Source organism: Lissotriton vulgaris, chromosome 10 (assembly GCF_964263255.1).
Source record: "Lissotriton vulgaris chromosome 10, aLisVul1.2, whole genome shotgun sequence".
Classification (NCBI taxonomy): Eukaryota; Metazoa; Chordata; class Amphibia; order Caudata; family Salamandridae; genus Lissotriton; species Lissotriton vulgaris.
Window position 1 is genome coordinate 876,674,528 of NC_141698.1, and position 18,868 is coordinate 876,693,395.

The 18,868-nt window shown below is 41.6% G+C and overlaps 1 protein-coding gene across 3 annotated transcripts in view; it reads left to right on the plus strand.

Annotated features, from left to right (window-relative positions):
* The first annotated feature begins 580 nt into the window (after positions 1-580).
* LOC147688935 (metalloreductase STEAP4-like) overlaps positions 581-18,868 on the plus strand; it is a 412,832-nt gene continuing 394,544 nt past the window's right edge. The window contains exon 1 of one of the 3 annotated variants that reach the window (XM_086941832.1): positions 581-724. The gene's annotated coding sequence lies outside the window, so the exon portion shown is untranslated. The remainder of the gene's footprint in view (positions 725-18,868) is intronic. The other 2 variants (XM_086941829.1, XM_086941830.1) reach the window with 2 other exon arrangements.

An 18,868-nucleotide genomic window follows, 5' to 3' on the forward strand; every position in this document is an offset into this window, starting at 1 on the left:
GATGGAATGTAGAAAAGTGCAGGCACTGCTGAAAGTGTCCCAGTGTTTGGAAATTACACCACGACGAGTTCAGCAAATTATTCAGTGGGGCCTAAATTCTTGGCAGGGTAGACAGCTTACCCCCTGTGAAAAAAGTGGGTGGACGCCGTCCACCCCTGTGTACCCCCGACTCGTGCCCTGGAGAGCCATATCTCTGTAGATATGGCGCTCTCCAGTTCTCTGCTCACAGCGCAGCATTTTTGCCTGCTGGGCTGCCTGGCACTTTAGGAAATGAGGCCCGTCTTCTATGTAGAATGAACTTCGTGCTTAGTCGTCAATGAGAAAAAAAAAGTTTGTAGTTAAAAAAAAAGCAATAATGTCACAATTAAAAACGTGTGTGGTGTTTTGGCACCTGCAGCGAGTCCTGTCAAAAAAAAAAAATGAAAGAAGGGAAAATTCCTGAGTTTGCCGGTGCGCGAACTTTCTGTAATTTCCTGGGATTTTCCCGTTAGGAAGTCTGCCCATTATTTGTACACTTTCTTTCTCACAATTGGAGGGATTGGAACGTTGTGAAATTCGCCTGCGCAATGGTTAAATAAGCCTAGCTACCTCGGTGCTTCGAGTGCCAGGATCCCTACAGCATTACCCCATTGGCTGTTGCACAACCCGTCCACATGCTGACTGCAGAGTTTTAACGAGCGGCAACACTGCGTGCTCCTTTGAAGACAGACAAACACAGAACAAGGTAAGGAAAACACCGTCTTCGTGTTTTTCATTTTTTCTGTGAGCCTGGAAAATATTTACTCGGTTTATACTGAATAAAATAAGGTCTAGCAATTAAAGATCTATTTTTTCAGAAGCAGTATATCGAAAATTAGAACGTTACTTTAATGAGTTTGAGAATTTAGTAACAACTACCTGAACTGCTGCGGTGGAAGCCGTAGCTAATTAGTTTATTCCTTTGATTGCACATAATGGATATGAAGCGCAGCCTACTTTTTACTGATATGTCAGTGCTTTTAAATATTCACTTTTTTTTATTATATTCGTACTTTGACATTAAGATGTATTTATTGTTTTACTGTAGAGTCTGTGCGAAAATAGATTGTTGTTAAAATTTCCGCTAGAAGTTATTTAGTACATTTAAACTTTATTCAGTAGAATTTGAAGTGTTGGAATTCATGATTACATGAATATCGGGTGGCATTGCCATGCGTTATTAGTTTACGTGAATGTCCTTTTCTTTTAATCTTACCACCGCCGTAAACTGGTAATATACCTGGTGATAAAAGGCCAGCAGTTGAAGTCCTGTATAAATGCGAAGTATTGAGACGGTGTGTGTCTGTGGTGGGTGTGTGTGTGTGTGTTGGGGAGGGGGGGGGGGGGGGGGGTGGGGCATCTGCTCTCAAAAAACACTGTGAAAGGGAGGTTTTGTTGCAAATGTTCCCTTCCAAGCTCCCAAAGGGGATGTGGGTTCAGTGGAAATAGAACGTTTGGATTTGGTTTAAGTTTATTAGATTGTCGCTAGAACAATGTCCAAAAGCCACGGCTTGAGTAATTTTGTGATTCTGTAGTGCTTACTATTATTTATAGTGATTACCTAATTGCGATTGACTGTTAACCGCAATTAGGAAATCGCTATTCCTAATGTATGAAACTCATGAGATTTCATTTAGCGATTCCTAGTGGGTCACAAATCAATCTACCTCATGAATAGGTCGCAATTAGGAATCTCAGCCAACACAAGGATGGTGGCCTGCTGGGGTCAACAGACCTCCATGTCTGTGATTGCTTTTTAATTAAGCATTTTTTTTTATGAAAAAGGAAAACGGTATGTGTTTAAAAAGAAACAGATGTAGCATTAAAAAAATGTGTCTAAGGGTAGGCAGTAGTCCATGGGTTGCACTACTGCCTGCTAAAAAAATGTTTTTCACACATTCACTTCACAAAGGGCCTTGTGTTTCTAACTAATAAACATTGAGCTATCTGGAGGTCAAAAAAAGTTGTCTCAAGGTTGATGGATCTGCACGAATTTTAAACAACTAATAGAGAGCTACTCATGCAAAGTGACTTTTTAAATTTTGTGCAAATTTATCATGTGGTGTTAAAGTTAAGGGCAAATCAAAAAACATATTTTCCACTGTCAAGATATCTCTAAGATATAGCTTTTAATTTCCACACAATAACCATTGAATGGGTGTACACCAAACCTACCAAAAGCACTCTTCTAGGTAAAATTCTACTTTCATTTCAAATTTGGAGTAGTCTGTTTAGCCGTTTGAACTGTATCAGAAAGCAAAGTTTCTAATGGGAGTTAAAACGTGAAACACTCATTCTACGAAATGTTACATGCAGTACCTATTCTCTTTGTTTTTGGAAAGGTGGTTTCAGCTTTCTCAGGAAGTAATGTTTGTTGGTCCATCACAGAAAGTGCTCCAACTGCAAGGCAATGTAAATGAGTTGGCTGCAATGGGACCTTTTTCCTATATAACGCTCCAGTGTACAGTCATTCTTTTCGCATCTATGCAAGTGCATTATGGTAGTTGAAATAATCTTTGCTGTTCCAAAAGTGAAAGTGAAATGGCAGTGTATTTTTCTTATTTTAGACACAAATAGTAGTGTGGTCCCTTAGCAAGCTCAAGAGGACAGGTTGGACAAAAGTACCAAACTGTAGGATCGAATCTTGTTTGGTCGTATGCTAATAGTATTTAGAAGGAACCAGCTAATACTCAATTCTTTCAGTTACTTGTATTGATGCTAAAAAAAAATCCATATATAAATATATATATATACACGATTGGGGGCAGGGCTTGCCCCTACTCTTGGGAGGGCTGCAGGAAGGTTTAAAGGCGGGAATGTGTGAAAATCAAATCTGGTTTACAGTGGCATCTGACGAAGGCCCGATGGCCGAAATTCATTATGCCTAATACGCTGATTATTAAAGAGCTTCAACTGAGATTCCCTGCGTGGCCTCTTCCTTGCGCACAATGGAGGGGTTTACCTGGATATATATATATATATATATATATATATATATATATATATAAATATATATATATATATATATATATATATATATATGTGTATATGTATATGTATATATAAATATATATATATATATATCAGCTCCAAACTGCCAACGTGTAATCGTACCCTGCTCCACAGAAGACAGCACTCGTGTGGGAGAGTTCAAACAATATATTTATTTCACGAGCTCTGGGCGCACAACAGACGTGGTTCGGCTATTCGCATTTCTCGATATTTTAGCTAAAAACCCCTCCCAGGCGTTCCAAACGCCTGCTTTGTTGAAGCGAGAGTAGGAAACCTAAGAAGATTGCTTTTGGACAAGGGGAGCTGCATTTCAGCAGCTCCCCTTGCCCAAAAGTGATGCCGGCTCCCACAAGAGGCAGGGAGCCAGCAGGGACTGTGCAGGCATTGTGGCTTCCCCCACAGTCCCCAACACTGAGGGCTGGTCCCGGGGAATGGAGTCCTACGGCCTGAAGTCGCCGGGGAGGGGGCCTCTCAACTCCCTCCCTTTTGATATTAAAAAAATAAGGCCGGTCCCTGGGGGATGGGGTCCCAGGAGCCATAACTGGCCTCAGGGGGGGAGGGGGGCACGCAGTCCCCCGCCTCCAAAAAAACAAGCTGGCCAGGCCCGTGGGATAGGGTCCCAGGGGCCATAATTAGCCTGAGGAGGGGGCGACGCAGCCCCATCCAAAACATTATTTTTTTTAAAGAAGGTTGGGCAGGCCCTGAGCTATGGGGTCCCCAGGGCCAAAATTGGACACAGGAGGGGGGACACCTTTCTCCCGTCCAAATGTAAAAAAATGTAAAGGCTGGCCAGGCCTCGGGAGATGGGGTCCCCGGGGCTAGAACTGGCCCAGGGAAGTGGGGTCACGTGGTTCCGTCCCAAATATTGAATTATTTAAAAAAAAGAAAGGCTGGTATCTCGCCAGAGGCCCCGCCCCCTCTCTGCAGCACTCTCCAAACGCTCCACCTCATGCGTTCTAATTTGGGGGATTACGTTTCCTTCATTCCTGAGGGTCCCTGGGGGCCAACTGGCTCATCAGGTACCTCCAGTAAGCCCTAAACAGTGCAATTGCTGAGAGTTGGTCCAAGGACACTCCCCCTTTTACACCACTCTGCAAACGTGCCTCTTGGCGCACTGCTGGTGGGGCAATGAGGTCCTCTTGTGTCCTGAGGAGCTCAGGACACACGTGGACTTCATCCCCTAAGCAGCAGTGTGCCAGAAGCTGGTTTGCAGAGTGGAGTGAAAAGGGGCATGGCCTCTGACCACCTCTCAGCAATCCCACTGTGTGGGGCTTCCTGGAGGTAAGTAGTAGGCTAGTTAGCCCCTAAGGACCCCCAGCAGCGAAGGGGACTTCAATCTGCATCCAAGAGCGTGCCAGGGAGCGTGTTTGCATAGTGGTAGGCAAAGGGGATATGCCCTGTTATGAGAACTTAACAATCCTGCTGTGTGGTACTTACTGGAGGTAATAGGAGGGGTAGTTGGACCCCAAGGATGCCCGTGGGGGTTAACTACCCCTTTTGTTACTTCCAGTAAGTCGCACACAGTAGGATTGTTAAGACATCTTTGGAGGCTAAGCCCCCTTTCTCCACCACTCTGCAAATGTGCTTCCATGCAGACTACGGGACGGGGGTGAAGTCCACTTTACTCCTAAGGGACGTTGGGGGCCAAGAAACCCTCCTGGTACCTTCTGTAGGTTCTACATAGCATAACTCATGAGCACTGGTCGAGGCCCAGCCCCCTTTCTCCACCTCTCAGCAAACACGACTACTGGTGAAAGAAGCATTTGCGATGTAATAGGTTTTGCATGTGAGAGTTACAACTATTGGCGTTGTAAATGTAAAAGTTTTTTACTAATGTTTTTTAGTGTTGAGTGGATGTACGTTGTGTGTAGTGGAATTATGTGGTATGTTGTACAGTAAAACTATGTGGATAGAAAATATGTGGTATTTAGTGTAGAGGAATTAGTAGAGTGGGATTACGTGTTATGGAGAGTAATTTTGTGGCATTGTAGTCTGTGTTATGGAGTGGTAACCTCAGGTTTAGTCTTCCTCATTTCCATAGAAGCTAAAGTATAAACTCAATGAGACACAAAAAAAGATGGAACCACAGAGGAGCACTTATGGACCTAGTTTGAGGTATGAGCAGAGCACTGGAGTTATGTGACTGTTTGGCAGCACCAATTGACACATAATTAAACATTTTCCGCATGTGCCAAATATTCCATCATCTGCAGCCTAACCTGCAGATTGGAACAAAAAAAGCCTTCTTTCTTGCTCAAACGGTTCAAATGTTCCCAAAAATGCAGCTTTGCGTGTTACAGCGTGGTGGTAGGCCCTTTGCAAAGCTGGAATGGTCATGTGTTACTAATTGCTAAATGTGGGTGTTAAATTGGTACTAGAGGTGCACAAACAGCTCTTATTTCTGTTCCTTTCTTGCCTCTTTCTGCTTTTCTCTTGTATCTTTCTGTACCTTTCGTCCTCTTTCTGCACCTCACTGTCTTCTTTCTGTACTTCACTTACCTCTTTCTGCACCCTTCTAGCCTCTTTTTGAACCTCTGTTGGTTCCTTATGCATACCTTTTGCCTGTTTCTGCAACTCACTTGCCTCTTTCTGCACTTCTTCTGCCTCTTTCTGTACCCCTCTTGCCTCCTTCTGTACCTCTTGTCTCTCTCTGCACACCTGTTCCCTCTTTCTGCACTCCTTTTGCCTGTTTCTACAACTCTCTTGCTTCTTCCTGCAGTACGCTTGCCTCCTTCTGTACCTCACTTGCCTCTTTCTGCACTTCTATTGCCTCTTCATGCACCTCTCTTGCTTCTTTCTATACCCCTGTTGTCTTTTTCTGCACCCCTGTTGTTTTTTTCTGCACTCATCTTCCCTTTTTCTGTACCTCTCACTTCTTTCTGCACTTCTCCTCCTTCTTTCTGCACCTCTCTTGCTTCTTTCTGCACCCTTATTCCATTTTTGCATCCCTGTTGCCTCTTCTTTCCGCACCCTTCTAGCCTCTTTTTGAACCTCTGTAGGTTCCTTATGGATACCTTTTGCCTGTTTCTGCAACTCTCTTGCCTCTTTCTGTAGTTCTCTGGCCTCCTTCTGCATCTCACTTGCCTCTTTCTGCACTTCTCTTGCCTCTTTCTGCACTCCTCTTGCCTTTTTCTGTACCTCTTGTCTCTCTCTGCACACCTGTTCCATCTTTCTGCACTCCTTTTGCCTGTTTCCACAACTCTCTTGCTTCTTTCTGCAGTACGCTTGCCTCCTTCTGCACCTCACTTGCCTCTTTCTGCACTTCTATTGCCTCTTTATGCACCTCTCTTGCTTCTTTCTACACCCTGTTGTCTCTTTCTGCACCCCTGTTGTTTTTTCTGCACTCATCTTCCCTTTTTCTGTACCTCTCACTTCGTTCTGCACTTCTCTTCCTTCTTTCTGCACCTATCTTGCTTCTTTCTGCACCCTTATTCCCTTTTTGCATCCCTGTTGCCTCTTCTGTTGTTCTATTGTCATTTCTGCCACTCTCTTACCTCTTTCTACACCTTACTTGCCTTATACTGCACTTCTCTTGCTTCTATCTACATCTATGTTGCTTCTTTCAGCAATTTTCCTGCTTTTTTATGCACTTCTCTTCTTTGTTTCTGCACCTCTCTTGCATCTTTCTGCACCTCTGTTGCCTCAGTCTGCACCTCACATGCTTATTTCTGCACCCCACTTGCCTATTGTTGCACCCCTTTTTTCTCTTTCTGCATCTCTCTTGCATCTTTCTGCCCCCTTGTCCCCTCTTTTTGCACCTTTCCCATTTGTTTCTGCACCTCTCTTGCCTCTTTCTTTACCTCTGTTTATTCTTTCTGCACTTCTCTTCCTCTTTCCGCACCCATCGCGCCTCTTTCAGCATCTGTTGCTTATTTCTGCACTTCTCTTCCTTCTTTCTACACCCCGCCTGCCTCTTTCTGTACTTGTTTTGCCTCTTTGTCCACCTCTGCTACCTTTTTCTGCACACCTCTTGCCTCATTTTGCACCTCTGTTGGTTCTTTCTGCACTGCTCTTGCTTATTTCTGCACCTTTCTTGTCTCTTTCTGTATCTCTCTTGCTTCTTTCTATACCTCTGTTGCTTCTTTCAGCAATTCTCTTGCCTCTTTCTCCACTATTCTTCCTTCTTTCTGTACCCCTCCTTCCTCCTTGTGTACCTTTCTTAACTCTTCTTGCACCTCTCCGACCTCATTCTGCACCTCTTTTGCCTCTTTTTGCACCTATGTTGGTTCTTTCCGCATTGCTCTTGCTACTTTATGCATCTCTTTTGGAAATTTCTGAATCCCTCCTGCCTCTTTATGTACCCTTATTCCTTCTTTCTGTTCCTCTCTTGCCTCTGTCTGCACACAGGTTCCCTCTTTCTGCACCCCTTTTTCCTGTTTCTGCAACTCTTTTGCCTCTTTCTGCTGTTCTGTTGCCTCTTTCTGCTGTTCTGTTGCCTCCTTCTGCACCTCACTTGCCCCTTTCTGCACTTCTATTGCCTATTTCTGCACCTCTCTTTCTGCATCCCTGTTGTTTCTTTCTGTACCCCTGTTGTCTCTTTCTGCACTCGTCTTCCCTCTTTCTGCATCCCTCTAGCCTCTTTCTGATGTTTTCTTGCCATATTCTGCACCTCACTTGACTCTTTCTGCACTTCTCTTGCTTTTTTTTAACAGCGTTTTATATAGCGCAAACTTGACCTGAATCGGGTATCAGAGCGCTTTACATAGCACCAGTTGCATTACATGAGGACACATTCATTTTTATTAGGCATGGGGAGATTAAGTGATTTGCCCAGAATCACAGGATGTTCAGAGGCATTTTCGAGACTCATACCCAGTTCACCAGATTCAAGGTTGGACTCCCTAGCCATTAGGCCAACTCCTCTCCACAACTCTGTTGCTTCTTTCAGCAATTCTCTTGTCTCCTTCTATACTTCTCTTGCTTGTTTCTGCACCTCTCAAGCATCTTTCTACACCTCTGCTGCCTCTTTCTGCACTTAACTTGCTTCTTTCGGCACCCCTCTTGCCTCTTATTGTACCCATTTTTTCTCTTTCTGCACCTCTCTTGTGTCTTCCTGCACACCTGTTCCCTCTTTCTGCACCTTTCCTGCCTGTTTCTGCACCTTTCTTGCCTCTTTCTGTACCTCTGTTGCTTCTTGCACCTCTCTTGCTCTTTCTGCACCCTTTGTGCCTCTTTCAGCACCTCTGGTGCTACTTTCTTCACTTCTCTTCCTTCTTTCTGCACCCCTCCTGCCTCTTTCTGTACTTGTCTTGCCTCTTTGTGCACCTCTCCTCTTGCCTCTTTTTGTACTTCTATTGCCTCTTGGTGCACCTCTCTTGCTTCTTTCTGCACCTCACTTGCCTCTTTCAGAACCTTTGCTGCTTTTTTCCAAAGATCCCTTGCCCCTTTCTGCACCTCACTTGCCTCTTTTAGTACCTCTGTTGCATTTCTCTACAGATCTGTTGCCCCTTTATGCACACCACTTGCCTCTTTCTGCATTTCACTTGCTTCTTTCTGCATCTTTCATGCCTCTTTTGGCACCTCACTTGCTTCTTTCTGTACTTAGAGGTAGTTTTAATCCTGCTGCCCTGTTATGTACTAGGGTCTTACAGGGGAGGTCATGCCAATCACAGGGGTACCCCAACCCATAGTGTACCGTAGTGTATGTAGGTGTTTTCCCTGTATTCTAAGTGTCTTTCAGCATAGCACTGGCTCCGGGCCTGGTTAGTCAGAGTCAGTTACCACCAGTATCAGTCAGCAAAACGTTGAGGGCAGCGGATGACTTTGCAACAAGGCCTCTTTTTGCACCTCTGTTGGTCCTTTCTGCATATTTCTTGCTTCTTTCTCCACTTTTTGTTGTCTTTCTGGACTTCTGTTGCCTCTTTCTGCATTTCTCTTGATTCTTTCTGAGCCTTTCTTCCTCTTTCTGCACATGTTCTACCTCTGTAGGCATAGTTAGAAATTAGCATTTGAAAAATCTTAAAAATTCACTGAAAAATCATAGGTTTCAGGGACTTTTTAATTAGAAATTAGCAGTTAAAAAACCTTTCAAATTAATTAAAAAACATTGGTTTCACGGACATTATAGTTAGAAATTAGCATTTAAAACCCCCCCCGAAATTCACGGAAAAAAATCACAGGTTTCAGGGCATATATAGTTAGTTTAACATTTCAGTTGTACAAAACCAGAGAAATGTGGCCGTTATTTTTAGTTGAGCTAACTATAACTCATGCCCCGCAATGCACTGCTGATGAAGTCACATATTACATCATTCATAAGATGGTCAGTGACATCACTGATGACATCTCAAATGACATCACTGATGACATCATCCACATGATAATCTGATGCACCTCCTCATACCCAAATATAACCCTTGATACACCCACTCTAAGATACTAACTACCATTTTCGAAACCATAGACACACCAATACCAGTTACTACTACATACCCACTTGTTGATTTCTAGTTCTACAGACACATCCACTCAGAGTCAGTCATACATGCAGGCACTTATCAATAAAGCAGTATCATATGCACTCATATACCTATACAGATACTCACACACTACCCCTAATCCATAGAGTTACTCACATACCTAGTCAGCCATGCAAAGAATCAATCACACTCCCATTTACTAACCTATACAGTTATACACACACACCATCTCACTTATTCATACAGATACTAACACATACTTACTCTCTTATACTTTCACTGGTACAAGCACACACTCATCCATACAGCCACTCACAATCACTCACTCTCACATATAGTTATTTATATTCTCCAACACTCACATATACTGCCTTTGACATATGTAGTTACTCACACCTGTACTACTGAGACATCCATTCACTCACCAACACACCCATACACACACTCACCCATCCATACAGCCCTTCACACATGCAGACTTGAAGCCATACACCCAGTGAATCACCCACTCACACATCTATGCACAGTCACACACATCCCACCCACCCACACAGATACTCAGGCATCCATACAGATGCTCAGACAACCAATCAACAACCCATATAGACTGTCTTGTAGCTACTCACCAACCCATGCAGCCGCTTACACACCAACTAACAGACTGGTACAGACATTCACACAGTTTAGTCACTAACCCATGCATTCAGTAAGACAAGTTTAATCACTCACTTATACAGTCATTCACGCATCTACTGAGTCATCCATTCAGACACTTATACGCCCACTCATTCTTCAATAGACCTTGACACACATATATATATATATATTGTAAAACATATTTTAAACTTTACAGAAAGACAGTCACTGGATGATGTCATCAGTGATGTCATCAGTGTCATCATTTGAGATGTCATCAGTGATGTCACTGACCATGCCATGAATGAAGTAATGTGTGACATCATCAGCAGTGCATTGCGGGGGCACAAGTGTAGTACTGAAGATTCTGGACCCGTGTTATAAACATCGTCGTACCATGACGATTTTGGTATCAGCAGACCGGTAATGATTGAGATACTATGCACAAGCATTTCCGTCATGTTCGAGTGACGAAATCACCCCGAAATCGGAGTTTCCGTCTTGAACCCTCGGGTTCCATTTTGTGAGCAGCAGCCATTTTGTGATTGCCCTCACCTAGGCTATATGACCGAAGCCGAGATCGAGTCAGAAGGACACGTATACCTTTGCTGACTCCTCTGTGACCTTGGCGAGCTGAGTCCATTGCCTGAAGCCAAACCTGTTCGGCCAGTTCCTTTCCCAGTGGCCGAATGAGATTAGCATCCAGGTGCGCATGTCGTAAACCTCTTTCATCACATAAAACTGTGTCTAATCTCACACACACCTGTCTCTGCTTCTTTCTTTATGACTTGCTTTACGATTTGGAGGTGCCCGTTTTTATTAGGGGTCCGTCGATATCTGATGAAAATACTGGACCTTGTCGGATAGTTAATTGTGGGCTGAACAAACTGAAATATGGGCTTGTCATCATGACTCTGCTTTTTCTTTGTAGTGGAAATATGTGAATGGTCAACTGTAAAATAAGGAATGTTGCCTAAAGCATAATATTTTGTATTAAAGAAGAAGGCTGGCTTTGTAGTATTGAGCAGTCTCCTGAGAATATACACGTTGTTGTACTTCTAGGATTTCTGTTACTGGCTGCAGCTAATAAATACGATCCTTGACTTCACCTAGAAGGCTCTGTGTTTCTGTAGTCCAAAACAGGAGAACTCAAAGTCTTCGGGTGTTGTACCCTGGCACCGCTGGGTTCTTAAAACCTGGTACTTCAGTAGTTATAGATAGATCAACTAATTAAAACGGCTGAATATCTCTGGTTTTGTATGAGTGAAATGTCCAACTAACTATAAAGTCTTCCCTGAAACCTGGAGGTTTTACAGTGAATTTCTAAGGTTATATATATATATATATATATATATATATATATATATATATATATAGTTATATATATATATATATATATATATATTCACAGAAAAAACCATAGGTTATAGACCATATATAGTTAGGAATTTGCATTTACAAAACCTTGAAAATTCACTGAAAAAACCATAGGTTATAGACCATATATAGTTAGGGATTAGCATTTAAAAAACCTTATTTTATTTGCACAAAACCATTGAAATTCCATATATAGTTAGTTGCACTAACTATATATCGCGGACCCGCAATCCACTGCTAATGATGTCACATATTACATCATTCATGACATGGTCAGTGACATCACTGATGACATCACTGATGACATCTCAAATGACATCACTGATGACATCACTGATGACATCTCAAATGACATCACTGATGACATCACTGACATCTCATTTGACATTACTGATTACATCACTGATGATATCATTTATGTGATAATACATCTTCAGACTCTAACATAACCTTAGATACACTCAGTGTAAACAGGCACTCACAGACTGTCACACATCCATGGAGTTACTCACACACCTAGTCAGTCATGCAAAGAATCAATCACACCTCCATTTCCTCAACTATACAGTTATACACACCTTACTTATCCCCTTCCACACTCATGACGAGCTGGGCTCGTCATGGTGTAGCCTCCTCAAACACTGATGACGAGCCCAGCTCGTCATGAACAATGGGAAATTCAATAATCCAGCACAGCAGCAAAATATCGCTAGCAGCGATGGTGTTATTCAAACATATACTAACACATATTTACTCTCTTATACAATCCTTGATACAAGTTCACAATGATTCATACAGCCACTCTCACATTCACTGGCTCTTATGTTCAGTTATTTATATATGTCAACTCTCACATGGAGTGTGTTTTACATATGTACTTACTTTGACATGTAGAACTGAGATATCCATTCACTCACCAATACACTCATGCACACAGTCAACTGTCCATACAGCTGTTTCTACATGCACTTTTGAACCCATACACCTAGGGAATCAACTGCTCACACATCTATGCACAGAGTTATACACCTCCCAGCCACCCACACACATACTCAGTCTCCCATACAAATACTTGGGCAACCATTCAATAACCCATATAGTTACTGATATAGCTACTGATTTAAACATGCAGCAGTTTACAGAAGAACATAAATAATGATTGCCAAATTAAGACACTTTAATCACTAACCCATGCACTCAGTGAGACACATTTAATCATTCTCTCATACAGTCAGTCATGCACCTACTAAATCCTTCATCCAGACACTTATACATCCACTCATTCTTCAATATGTAAGACATATTTTAACTTTACAGAAACATACAGTCACTGGGTGTTGTCATCAGTGATGTCATCAGTGATGTCATTTGAGATGTCATCAGTGATGTCATCAGTGATGTCACTGACCATGTCATGAATGATGTAATATGTGACATCATTAGCAGTGGATTGCGGGTCCGCGATATATAGTTAGTGCAACTAACTATATATGGAATTTCAATGGTTTTGTACAAATAAAATAAGGTTTTTTAAATGCTAATCCCTAACTATATATGGTCTATAACCTATGGTTTTTTCAGTGAATTTTCAAGGTTTTGTAAATGCAAATTCCTAACTATATATGGTCTATAACCTATGGTTTTTTCTGTGAATTTCATTGGTTTTTTAAAAGCTAATATCTATAGCTGTAAAATATATTCTTTATTAAGTGACGTATCACGTAGCCCGTGAGACGCCTCATGATGCATCGCATAACCGTGACGTATCGTCTCTGCAGCGCAAACCAAACCCAAAACGTAAGCGCGCCAGAACACGCTTAAAGATATATATATATTTTTTTAACCTTAATGAGACAAAATTGACACGTGCACATATCACAAACGTTTTATAATGTAACTAAAGTCCTAAAACCCTCTATTAACTACAATGCTTTTTAATGAGGTGCTATCATGTATATTGGTCCCAAGATGGCTGCCAACACTTCTTGGATGAAGTGCTGACAGCCAATCAGATCAGATGTGTGGTTAGGCTCCGCCCAGATATATATCTTTTTTTGAACCTAAATTACTCAAAATCCACGGGAGCACATATATTGAGACCTAGCAAAGGCACATCGGGCTAACAGTCCCTACAATTTTGCCAAGTTTCGTGCAAATCCATTCAGCCGTTTGAGCTAAAAGTGAGGCCAACCGCCCTATGGAAAAATGAATGGGAAAAACGCGTTTTGGGACCCTCCTTTTTTCTCGGCCCCCCCTTGACGACCCCCCCCCAAATTGTCAGGGGCTGCTCAGAAACAAAATGTGCCATTTTCCTGAAAATTTCAGCCAATTCCGTCCACAAACGCCAAAGTTATTAGACATAGAATTTTCAAAAGTTCCATAGAGAAAAAATCCTAACTATATAGAGACAAGATGGCGGCCGCTCCGGACTGTTTACAATGTTGACAGCCAATCAGCTACTCCTCAGACTCCCGTTACACTGCCGGTTAGCTTCCCGGTTAGCTGCCCGGTTAGCTGCCCGGTTCGCGTACCGGGACGCGTCTCTACGGCGAAAAAATCGGAATTTTTTTTTTTTTTTTTTTGGGCCCCGCGTGACTCTATAATATCCCCCTCATCAATCCTAGAGGGTCAGAAGGGGTCTACCTCGCCCCCTTTCCTTCATTTCCCCCTTTGTTTTGGCCTCCTCTTGTCTCTCGATCCTACCGAGAGACAAGATGGCGGCTGCTCCGGACTGTTTAGAATGTTGACAGACACCGGAGAGCCAATCAGCTTCGCTTCGCAAAGTTCCGATACGCGAAAAGTACACGAACCGGAGCGCTGCCCGGAGCGCTGTTACAGATATATATCTTGTTTTAAACGTTAATTTCTCAAAATCCACTGAAGCACATATATTGAGACCTAGCAAAGGCACATCGGGCTAACAGTCCCTACAATTTTGCCAAGTTTCGTGGAAATCCATTCAGCCGTTCGGGCTAAAAGTGAGTCCAACCGCCCTATGGAAATTAACATGGGAAAAACGCGTTTTGGGACCCCCCTTTTTTCTCGGCCCCCCCTTGACGAACCCCCCCCCAAATTTCCAGGAGCTGCTCAGAAACAAAATGTGCCATTTTCCTGAAAATTTCAGCCGATTCCGTCCACAAACGCCAAAGTTATTAGACATAGAATTTTCAGAAATCCCATAGGGAAAAAATCCTAACTATATATACCTACTGGCTATCGCCAGTAGGTAATATATATATATATATATATATATATATATATATATATATATATATATATATATATATATATATATATATATATATATATATAGTTATATATATATAACTGGATCCTGGTTGCAAAGTTTCAAAACGGGCACCAACTCTGTGGGATATGGTTCAAAGAGTATATTTATTCCAAACGACCAGATGCTTTTTGACGGACAGGTTCGCCTTGTTCACTCTATCTGAATTCACCTAGGTGAATGGGCATTGCAGTGCATGTGACACGCAAAGAGACCAGGTGAGTTGCCATGGCAACGGGTGGGGAGGTGATGGACATAGAAAAGTTTGTGACTGTTAAAGTGCAAGTCATCATCATTACATTTCCTTTATGTAAATGAAAAATGTGTTTAAAATGCTTTTGAGTGTGTTTTAAGATATACATCTGTCTATACTGTTCATATGTACACTTTATAGAATTTTCCACACTTTTTCTATTACTCTGCACTTCGACACGCTGCATGTTATTGAGAAAGTGGACATAGAAAAAACATCTGGTTACTCCGGCATAAAGGTAGTGTCATGCGCGCGCATTCGATAACAGCGAATTTTACGGTGAGACATTGACATGTGTGTCTTGTGGGGCGGTGGATGTTGACCTCGCTATTGTAGAATAACTTGTGTATCTCATCGTGTTCATGATAATAAGGGGTTTGGGTGCTTGTACATACACACATACATACACACACACACACACATATATATATATATATATATATATATATATATATATATATATATATATATATATATATATATATATATATATATATATATATATTCTTGATACACAAGTCATTAAGCATGTTTATTAACAGATTAACCGTGCAAATAAAAAACACATCTCGGCATAACTTAAAATATCTAAAACCAGACCACTCACAATTCAATTCACACTATTAGGTCTTTTTTTGGCACTATATTTCATTCTTGCATACCACATAAAAAAGAAACTGAGTCAAACTATACATGATTGTTTCACTGGTGTCAGATCTTAACATTCTCATAGCAGTTTTATATTGGGTTGCTCCAATCTGATGACAAATTTAGGCAAGCCATTTTCTTCGAAGATTACAATAAGCATTACAAAAAAAAACTTCTTCCACAGTTTCCATTTCATATATGCAGGCTGGACATTTATCTTTAATGGGCTAAGTCAATGTCTATTTACTGCAGATAGCATTGACTGGGAGAGTCCCAAACCTTAGTTTTACTCAGTCGCGGCTCGCTTGACTCACGGGTGGGGGATGGGTGACTGGCCACTCCGGGGGTAAAAAAAATAAAATACAAAACGTACCTTACCGGGTCCTGCACGACCCACGCTCCTGGCCGAGTCCCGTTTTGTGGAATAGGAAGCAGGCACCCTCCCTCCCCTCCCCTAAGCCAATCACAACACTGCAATGGCAGCGTTGTGATTGGTGCGGACAGTGCCCGGCCGGGTGCCTGTAGGGAGGCCATTTTCTCTATGTAGGCTGCATCCAGCTACATAGAGAAAACGTAGAATGCGCATGACTAATTTGGTCTGCCCCAGAGGGCCGACCAAACAGTCAGGGCCCACAACAGTGGGTAATCCACTCCTCCCCGACCCAATCACCCACCCGCCCCCAACCAGGCATACCGTGCTTTCTGCTTTCTCATAGCTCGAGAAGCAGAAACATAAAATGGTATTTAAAATACCATTTTATGTTTCTGCTTCTCGCACTGCAAGAAAGTAGTGGGGCGACGCTCCTCCACCCTAACGGAGGAGCTGCCGCTCGTTATACTTAAACCTGCTTGGCAAGTGGAGGAGTAACTGAAGCCAAAAATAGCTCAAATTTAAATATTAACTTAGTATCTAAAAATGCCTTTACAAGAATCAGTTGTCCTCGGGCAGCACATTTGTTTCCTGTGACATACAATCAGAACTTATCTTTTATATGATCTTTGCTGAACCTTCTGGTCTCACTCGGATTCTTCTAGAGCTTTCCAAGGCCAATATCTGGAATTGAAATCTAATAAACCTTAGCCAAGGTATACTACAATGGTAATCAAGGCTGAATACCTCTTCAAGGGCCATTCTATAAGAGGTTAGTTCCTCAGTCTGCCCGATGCATTACCAATATAGTAAAGTCCTAACTTTTACTTTCAGCCTAATAAGTTCAATACCCATATTCATCTGTAATGGCAATGGAGGTGTACCCTGGGGTAGTGTGGTCAAAGACCCAATTTTGTTTTTCATTTTTAGCCAGGACTCCAGCATTTAAATGATTCCAGAGTTCTGCTCAATATAGGGCCACCCCTTCCCTTTTGCTAATTGTAAATCTATAGAGCTGTGGAAACAGATTTTACCAATGTAATTTTCTGGACTCTTAAGATCCCATAGCTATATTGTTTCAATGTTAATACATTTCTTATCAAGCCACGCCACCTTGTCAGTTAATGTCACAGCCAAATATTCAAATGCCTTAATTTTGTCTAGTGCTCCCCTAACCTTTTTCAGTGGTCCCCAAATTGTCTCATATGCATTAAAATCCATTATTCAGTCCTAATAAATCAAGTAAAAGCCCTGGCTGCTTTCAGAAAATCATCTAATTGGGCCTGAAGGCCTGTTGCTGTCTTAGAAATTAGTAGTGTGTCATCTGCAAACAGTAGAGGCGAAACCCCATATTTAACAATTCGGGTAGTCATCCATACATGAGCCCAGAAAGTCCAAAACACCATTTATATATAACAAAAACGGAGTAGGAGCCAAAACGCACCTCTACCTTACCCATCTTACAGGAATGTGTTCCGTTAGTTGTCCCTGGGCCCCCCATCTCACTTGTGCATAGGTGTTAGCATACAATCTCATGAGGATGAACAGAATATTAATCAGGGCCAGCATTTCCTTTAGGAAAACCAACAGCTTATTATGTGTAACCAGATAAAAAGCAGATTTAAGATCCACAAATGCTACATATGTGTCCTTTACCTGTTCTTTACGCAAGGCACCAGTTTTCTGATTCATCAAAATTAACCTAAACACCTGGTCAGTCATGCTTAACTTATTTTTAATGACAACAACAGGGGATAGTTCAGTGAACTTGCAGTGAGGGCTAGACCTTCTTTTAAATCGCAAAAACACACAGTGCCCACACCACGATTAGTTAATCAATACTTTGATAGGGAAAAAAAAGAATTTATTGTGACTTCCCTAAGACAATCTTACTTTGTGTCCATTATTTTATGCTTTTTGTCTTTTTCGAAAACTTATAACAGAAAAAAGGACAATACATGCACAATATTTACAAGACTAAATGCACTTTGTACAAGCTTCAGACATAAACATTATTTACAATTTAAAACATTTTTGCATCAAACATTTATACACAGACAACAAAATATATTACATTCAAAACAAAAGCGACTTTGCATCGGACACAAAGTAAGATTGCCTTAGGGAAGTCACAATAAATTAGTTTCTTTCCCTATCTAAGTATTGATTAAGTAATCGTGGTGTGTTTTTGCAGTAACTTATTTTTAAAGCCTGATTGTGAATACGAGAGAATGTCATGGCCCTTGATTCAGTCTTGCAATTTTTGAAAGATCTGGCAACATAGAGTTTTGTAAACTCGCTATGAAACTAATTTTCTGGTAATTTCTCTGAAGCAAGCAGAATGCATTTTTGATCCTTCACGGTGACATTAGAAATTTAATTGACATAGGAAATTTGTGAGTGTGGGGCAAAAAGATCAGTACCAGGTACCTTGGTGGGGGACAATGTCTAAGATGCTAGTTGAGTATGTGTTGAGGATATTTCCAGTGGTTTAATAGTCTCAGGAGAATAATGTACTTCAATTGGGACATCTTCAATTCAAGAGTTCTCATGAAAAGTACTATATCCAGGTTTGTGGATCGATAAGGATTCTAATCTCATCTGGTTATGTGGCTATTATGTGACGCTATTTGCCTGAACAATTTTATGTCTTTACCCTTACCCACCTCAGTAGGATCTAAGTATTATCATACCACTCCCTCTTAGGTATTGTTAGGATATCTTGTTGTAGGTTTAAACCTATTATAACTGATAAATCCCCACCAAAAAGAAGATACCCTTGCCAGTGTAAACATATAAACACTGAAAGAAACACCTTCTAAACCACAAACTAAATGCCATTCAAAGAA